The sequence below is a fragment of the Temnothorax longispinosus genome, chromosome 1 (assembly GCF_030848805.1).
Source record: "Temnothorax longispinosus isolate EJ_2023e chromosome 1, Tlon_JGU_v1, whole genome shotgun sequence".
NCBI classification, from domain to species: Eukaryota; Metazoa; Arthropoda; class Insecta; order Hymenoptera; family Formicidae; genus Temnothorax; species Temnothorax longispinosus.
Window position 1 is genome coordinate 26,971,188 of NC_092358.1, and position 8,034 is coordinate 26,979,221.

At 36.3% G+C, this 8,034-nt stretch overlaps 1 pseudogene; it reads left to right on the forward strand.

Moving 5' to 3' along the window:
• Window positions 1-25: 25 nt before the first annotated feature.
• Window positions 26-6,931, forward strand: LOC139822215 (solute carrier family 2, facilitated glucose transporter member 8-like; annotated as a pseudogene).
• The last annotated feature ends 1,103 nt before the right edge of the window (window positions 6,932-8,034 follow it).

Sequence of the window (8,034 nt, forward strand, 5' to 3'; positions counted from 1 at the left end):
ATGTGGGACAGTCACGTGGAAATGATTAGAGATCAAGAAAATGACCCCCACTCGCGGCAACGTGGAGATAGGAGCGCTCTTATAAAGATTATGCCTACAGCATTGTACCAGTGAGTGTCTCTCGGTGTTGTGTGATACACTCCCAATCAGAGAATCCGTAGAGTTGCATCCGTACATATGCGACAAAACATCGTTGCGCACCGTCAGCCATCACTATCTCGAAAAGATGACAGAGAAAGGTTCCAAACTCCCTCAGTTCCTGGCTGCTGGGGCGGGTAAGTCCGTTTCTGTCAATAAAGGACTAAGGCTACGATGCCTACGATCAACGTGACGCTACAAATGCTTTGGAGCGTTCTTTTTCTCTTTCTTTCTTCATTGAAAGAAAAGAGAAGAGGAATGCTTCGAAGCATTAAATCCTTGAGGAAAAAAATACTAAAAATTAATTTATTGTCAAAACGCTGTTTTCTTGAACTCGTTTGAGCTTGCTTTCCGAGAATTTCTAATAGCTTGAGAACTGTATCGGAAAATGTTATCTGTGCTGGAAGTTTTGAAAACGCAAATTCAATTATCAGCTATTTGAATCTTTTATTTCTGAAAGAATAAGGTCATTAGATTTATATAAATTCCACTATAACGTGATAATGAGTTAATATTATAAGATAAATCTTATCGTGTTATCTAATTAAACGATAATAGAAATCTCAAATAATTCGCCATATGCATGATTGATCGTATGATTGATGACAGTTATAAAAAACAATTATATAATATCAACGAAGATTTTTCACAATCGAAAGTGAGGCATCCAAACGACCTTTTTCTACTTACGTTACTTCGTGACGAATTCGCGTTTTACATTACGAAACGATGATTCCGGGGGCGTATCTATCTGGTTCTGTATATTTGCTATATTTGACACGCATTTATTGCCGGTGGGTCTACTCTATAACTCTTAACGACAGTTTCGTTGTCGTTATATTTGCGTTGCGCAGATATTATATATGGTAAAAAAGCTGCGCAACGACAATATATAACACGATAATAAAACTGTCGATTGTTAAGAATAGGGGTGCTGGTGATAGATAATCGCTTTCACCTAGTGTCAGGCGCGATCAATAAAAAAATAATTTACTAAATTTACTAAATTCAGCGCAAATTGGTAACTCAACAACCGCATATTATCGCACGCGCAAAGAGATCATGCAAAAATAGAAATGGTTCCACCGCAAAGAGGATAATTCCAAGCAATGACGACGACCCATAAATGCGAAAGCTCTATTTGTCTCGTATTTTGCGTATCAAAGAGGATCGTCGACGTTGAATGCGCAGACAAATTAATGATTGTGCACTAGCTCTTCAAAGAGCATTGATGCGTATGTACGTCTTATAAGACATCTAAAAGGACGTCTTAGAATTCTTAAAGACAAATTCAGAGAAACAACTTCATAAAATAACTTCTTTACAAAGTTTTTAAGACGCCCTGATTTATGATGTCTTGAAGACAATTGTCTTAAGGCGACTTCTAGATATGCATGTTATCTGTGTTGCTCTAGATTATAATTAGTAAAGTTCCATATAGCAAATTGTTTGAGAGACAAAGAATGTAATTTGAGCCATATTGATTCTGCCACTTTGAGTTTATCAGTTTTGACACTAGATTAGTATTCAGCGAGCTGAAAAATTTTTAAGTTTGACTAACATAATTAAAAAATATTTCATAGATCCTTAATGATCTAATGTAAGTTGCAACTTTGGCAGACAATTTCTTTTTGACTACAATAGACACAACAAATTCCTTTTAAGGGTTGAAAGTCTTAACAACATACTTTTAATTTTGATTGCAATAAAACTTCTTTAACACATCATATATTGTAGTTATAATATGTTAAAATTTAAAATACACTAAAATAGCTCTTTCTTGCAGATGTAACTGCAAATTTTTCAAAATTGTGACGTGATAGAGCAATTTGATGCACGAAATTGTATTTAGCGTTCAAAAAAACTACGGGAAACGATTATTCTCATTCTTATACATTTTAAATAACAGCATATTGATTAAGCGCGCGAAGAAGTTATGCTAATATTCCAGCGATTATTTATCGTAGTATTTTCCATTTGTACATCCTGAAATTTTGTACAATCACAGCTGGTTTAGCTGCTATCTCGACTGGTTGCGCTGGAGGGTGGTCAAGTCCGGTCCTACCCAAATTAGAAGGGAATGGTGGACCTTTAGGATCGCCTATCAGCGCCGAGGAGGGTTCCTGGATAGGATCTCTGGCGGCCATCGGTGCTATCTTTGGCAGCTTAGTGGCGGGATACCTCGGAGACAGGTACGGTTATATAAAATAGTCGTACAATTGCACGCACGAATAATTACGTAATACCGCGATTTAACTATGCGTCATAATTTCCTCCTCGAAACCACAGGTTGAAAACTAGAGAAAAAAGTCAATCTTTATATGAAGAGATGAAGCGTGTATTAGATTCAAATACTCGACGAAGACAGTTAAACACTGAAGATGATGAAAAACTGATTTTATCTCTATAGATGGGGCCGTAAACGAACATTACTATCTTCTGTGGTGCTGTATTTAATTGGATGGGCACTTATCGCCACTGCAGGCCACGTTGCACAGCTTTATGTCGCTCGAATTATACATGGATTGACTATGGCTATGACGTTTGTAATTCTCCCTATGTATTGTGGCGAAATCGCTGAGGTAAATTTATTTTGCATACGTGTACAAGCGATATTATCATTTACACGCAGAGTTTTCCAGGATTATCATCTTCTTTTCCGTTTCTCGTTTAATATGACGATTAATTGGTACTTTATAAATTTTTATATCGTTCAATCTATTGCTGCTGGGATCTTTGTTGCTGGGAAAATCAAGGAAAAACAGATGAACAAAACATAAAAATAAATAATGTTACTATTTCAAGTCTTTGTTTGTTAGGAAATATTAAAATAATTACATTACTCGTTATATAATAACAAATTTATAGAAAATACATATATAACTATTGTTATATATTTTCAGACTTCTATCAGGGGAGCGTTGGGCTCTTTTCTTCAACTCTTCATCACGATCGGTATCTTATATGCCTTCGCTATTGGGCCATTCGTCAGCTACTTGGTCTTTTGGATTGTCTGTGCCATCCCGCCGGCGATCTTCTTCGTCTGCTTCATGATGATGCCGGAGTCTCCGTATTTCTTCCTCAGCCAGGGCCGCAGAGATAAGGCGATTGCATCACTAGTGAAGCTCCGAGGCAAATCCGAAGCGGCTGTCCAGGAGGAGGCCGACGAAATGCAGGTATGTATAAGTTAGCAAAGCATAATTTTCTTTTATAAAATTTTCTGTTCTAAGAGAATCTCGAGATTCTTAAGAGTTAAAAATTAATTCGACTTTCAGTTGACCTTTTATATTAATTCCTAAGTAGCACAGTCAAATGACGTATTAATTCCGTCATAATGCTGTCTTAATGACGTTAGAGACGGCTTTATGACGGAATTAATACGTCATTTGACGTCACTGTGCTATCTGGGTTGTTAAGAAATAATTGTCGGGTAATACAGTATTATGAAAAACTCTGTACGAAAAATACATGTGGTTGGTAATAAATATTCTGTTAAAAATTGCTAATTTCATTGAGGCCGTTTATGGCTTCGTTGATTTCTCGAGTAATAAAATAATTGTTAATGCTACCTGCACTGTTATCGAACACGTACTTGATCATTGCTAAGCGCATGTCGCCGAGTGTATATTGTCAATCACGTTAAACAAACAAGATCGCAATTAAGGCCATTCCTCGATCTTAAATGATAATGTCGCACAATCGTGAGAGACAGTTATGACTGGCATACAATGCAGAGTCTCGCAGAACTGCCGGGTATTCTTTCAGTCGTACGTGACTGTTAAACGAGGATGTAGCTATTGCTTCAGCATTGAAATAGACGCAAAATATAATATAATTGTAAGAATAATTGATATTAAAAACCACTTTGAGAGGAATTAGAAGCTCCGATTGTACATAAGTGGACAGCGAATTTGCTTCACAAAGTGTTAACTGTAACTTTATCTTTTAATGACAATTTGATCTTCTTATTAACTCTTTTTTTCAGAATAATCTAAGCAAACAGTTACGTTCAAATTTTTATATTTATTGTAATTATATTTATTGCTTAATAAATTCGTCTCGTTTTTAATTTTCCAGGTTACACTTGACGAGGCTTGCAGGAATCAAGCAAGCATCTCGGATCTGTTCAAAGTAAAGGCGAACCTCAAAGCGCTGACCTACGTATGTACCATGGTTTTTTTCCAGCAGTTTACCGGTATCAACGTCGTGCTGCTGTATATGCATAATATCTTTATTGCTGCCGGAGGTCTCGTCCCAATGGAGATAGCGCCGATTATCATTGCAGTCGTGCAGGTGTTAGGGTCACTGGTGACACCTTTTGTTGTTGACAGGTCAGGTAGAAGGATGCTTCTCGTTTTCTCCGGCATCGGAGAGACAGTCAGTTTAGTGAGTAATTGCTTCTATTTTTAGATTTTAGCTCAAATTGATCAACAATAAATTAAAATTATCCTTATAAAAATAAGAAAAAATTAATTTGATTTGAATCTGGGATGTAATTTAATTCAACTATGAGAAGCTCGTCAAATCTTCCTTTGTTGTTGATACTACCTTATTAATAAAGATAATTAACAGTAGAAATCAATTATAATAGCGTTAAAATTTTGCATTAAATATACGCACAATACGCAATTGATATTCGAGTGTTTGCAAGAATATACAAGGATATCTTATTATAAAGAAACAACAGAAATATATGTTAACTCTCCTGGTCGTGCGTTGACGATTAGTATACGCATAATTACACTTGCTGCTAGTTGCTGCAAGCAACTATTTAATCATTCTCAGGACGAACTATTTCATCACTCGACATAGAAAATCGAATCGCGATTTCAGATTGTCATTCGGAGATCACACGATTCTCTCTGCAGATCAGATAAAGATAAACGCACGAAAACTTTTCCGTGTTCAGTAAAGTCTGATGTAGGAAAAACAACAGCGAATCACGGGACGTAGTAGTGCGAGATGAGGAAGGTCAAGCATATCATTATAAATACCGATTATTGTTACGCATTCCGATGGAATGCATCGGATGCAATTCAATGCATGAAAATTTTCACGTGATCGTGTGTACGATTACATAATTTACTACAGAAGGCAGACGCCTATAATGAAACACGTATAAAAAAATACGGTAGAAACGAGTTGAGAAAATTGTAATTATTGTATTTTAGGATTTTTTGAAACTCGAATCCCTTTTTTCGTTGCCATTATGTAACTTTGGAAGATATCTCGGTACTTTGGGAGTTGAATGATTTTAAAAATTGTGAGAAATTTCAGAAAATGTTCATAAAGATGTGTTATCATAGATTAGAATCTCTGTAGCGCAAAACATGTTTGGTAGCACAGAATTTTTTTATTATGCATATAAAATGTTGACTTTTGCTCTTGGATTTTTGTTACATGTTTAACATAATGTAACCATATGGCATTTATTTTGCAGTGTGCCCTGGGCTTGTATTTCTTCCTGAAGGAGGTACAACATGCGGACGACGTGATAGAGAAGATATCCTGGTTGCCGGTGGTCGCGCTCGTCATTTACATTGCCACGTACAGCGTAGGCTGGGGTGCGGTTACGTGGGCAATGATGGGCGAGATGTTTGCCTCGAACATCAAGGCTAAGGCTTCCAGTATAACGGTTTTATTTCACTGGTTCTTGGCCTTCATCATTGGTAAATTCTTCGTCAATCTTGAAGAGGCGTTCAATGGCAAATACGCCATCTTCTGGATGTTCGGAGGTTTCTGCATCGTTAGTATTCTTTTCACCGTATTGCTGTTACCCGAAACGAAAGGCAAGACTCTTCAGCAAATCCAGGACGAACTCGGTGGAGTGACTTCGACCATAAACGTCGAGAACGGAACGAAGAAGTGAGGAAGAAACGCTCGCATTCGATTATCCTGACGAATGGTGTATGCTAAACATATATCTGATAAATTCGCGAAACACTTTGAAGAGATTAGATATTTATAAAAGATACGTAGGATAAAGTTTTTATGACATATCTAGAAATTTGATATATTATTTAGAGAAGAATCAAGTAGAGTACCTGAAATGCGCACAATATATGTGCTTATATTTTACTGCTAAAGGGCCTAGCGGAGTAAGCATGTGAAATCGGCCCTTGATCATACAGAGCTGACATTAATGTCACAAGTTAGTACCAATATGATAAAACTTTCCACCAAATATTATTTTAAAAAATTTATTTTTTTAGAAGTTATGCAGGGAGAAAGTAAAATAAAGAAATGTATATATTTTTCTCGAAAACCACTTGACCAATCTTGATGAAAAAAATATATGTTATGTAGACTAATAAAACTAATTAACAAAAAAAATGTCCAAAATGTTTGCCAAAAAAAAGACCAAAAAAAAAATATTTGAATTTTTTAATATTTTTTTTAGGGTGATATTTTCGAGGTACCCCTTTGAAATTTTTATGGAAATTTCTCTTAAAGTGTCCACTATAACATATATTTTTTTCAATTTTTTTAAAATGGTGGAACATAGTTAAAAATACGAAAATCGTAAGCGTCGCGTCACTCCGGCGCACAGTGCAGTGCCATTCCGCGTTGCGGGTGTTCGATGTAACTTTAATAGCACATATGTACGTCTGCAATTAGCCCATAATATGTATACTTTTTAATTTTTATAGTTTCCAGAGTTTACCACCTGGAGGTTGCAGTACGGTTTTAAACTCCTTATCGGAGTGCTTTTTTAACGTGAGTCCCCTCGCCTCTCACTATATTTCCGTAAAATCGGGGTGCTTTTTTAACGTGAGTCCCCTCGCCTTTCACTACGTTTCCGTAAAATCGGGGTGCTTTTTTAACGTGAGTCCCTTTGCCTCTTACTACGTTTCTGTAAAATCGGGGTGCTTTTTTAACGTGAATCCCCTCGCCTTTCACTACGTTCCCGTAAAATCAGGGTGCTTTTTGAATGTAAGACCTTTCGCCTCTCATTACACCCTACACCTACGATTTATTTAATCTTCTTCACTATCACTGTCTATTACTGGAATGTTATTTGTTTTCTTAAACAGATCGCTAATGGGCTACGAACAATTGGAGACCGACCGTGACTCTTTTACGCGACGCGACGGGTTGCGAGTATACGAGATGTTGTGATCTCGATAACGAGTGATATATATAACGTAAGTCATACTATGCATATTGATAAAAACGCTCGTGCTAATATGATACTTTGGTACATATCATTTATAAGCTTCGTTTTCCAAGCGTAGAGAAATTTATGATGTGCCTGTAAAAACGTTCTTTTCAAGCAAGTTCCTATCTGGTCGGTAATTAGGAAACGCAGTGGAGCAATAATACAATTCTTCTACTTACATTTTATCATGATTTTTCTAGTATTACGTATGCTGGACGTAAGCATAAAGCATAATTAATAAAAGAGATTAATTTCGTGGCGTACTTCTCGTTCACGGATGAGAGACTAGTCATTGTATTAATTAGTTTATTCACTTAAAGTTTCTAAGTTTATTATAATGCTGATATTGTAATATCTTCTTTTACGCGACGCGACGGGTTGCGAGTATACGAGATGTTGTGATCTCGATAACGAGTGATATATATAACGTAAGTCATACTATGCATATTGATAAAAACGCTCGTGCTAATATGATACTTTGGTACATATCATTTATAAGCTTCGTTTTCCAAGCGTAGAGAAATTTATGATGTGCCTGTAAAAACGTTCTTTTCAAGCAAGTTCCTATCTGGTCGGTAATTAGGAAACGCAGTGGAGCAATAATACAATTCTTCTACTTACATTTTATCATGATTTTTCTAGTATTACGTATGCTGGACGTAAGCATAAAGCATAATTAATAAAAGAGATTAATTTCGTGGCGTACTTCTCGTTCACGGATGAGAGACTAGTCATTG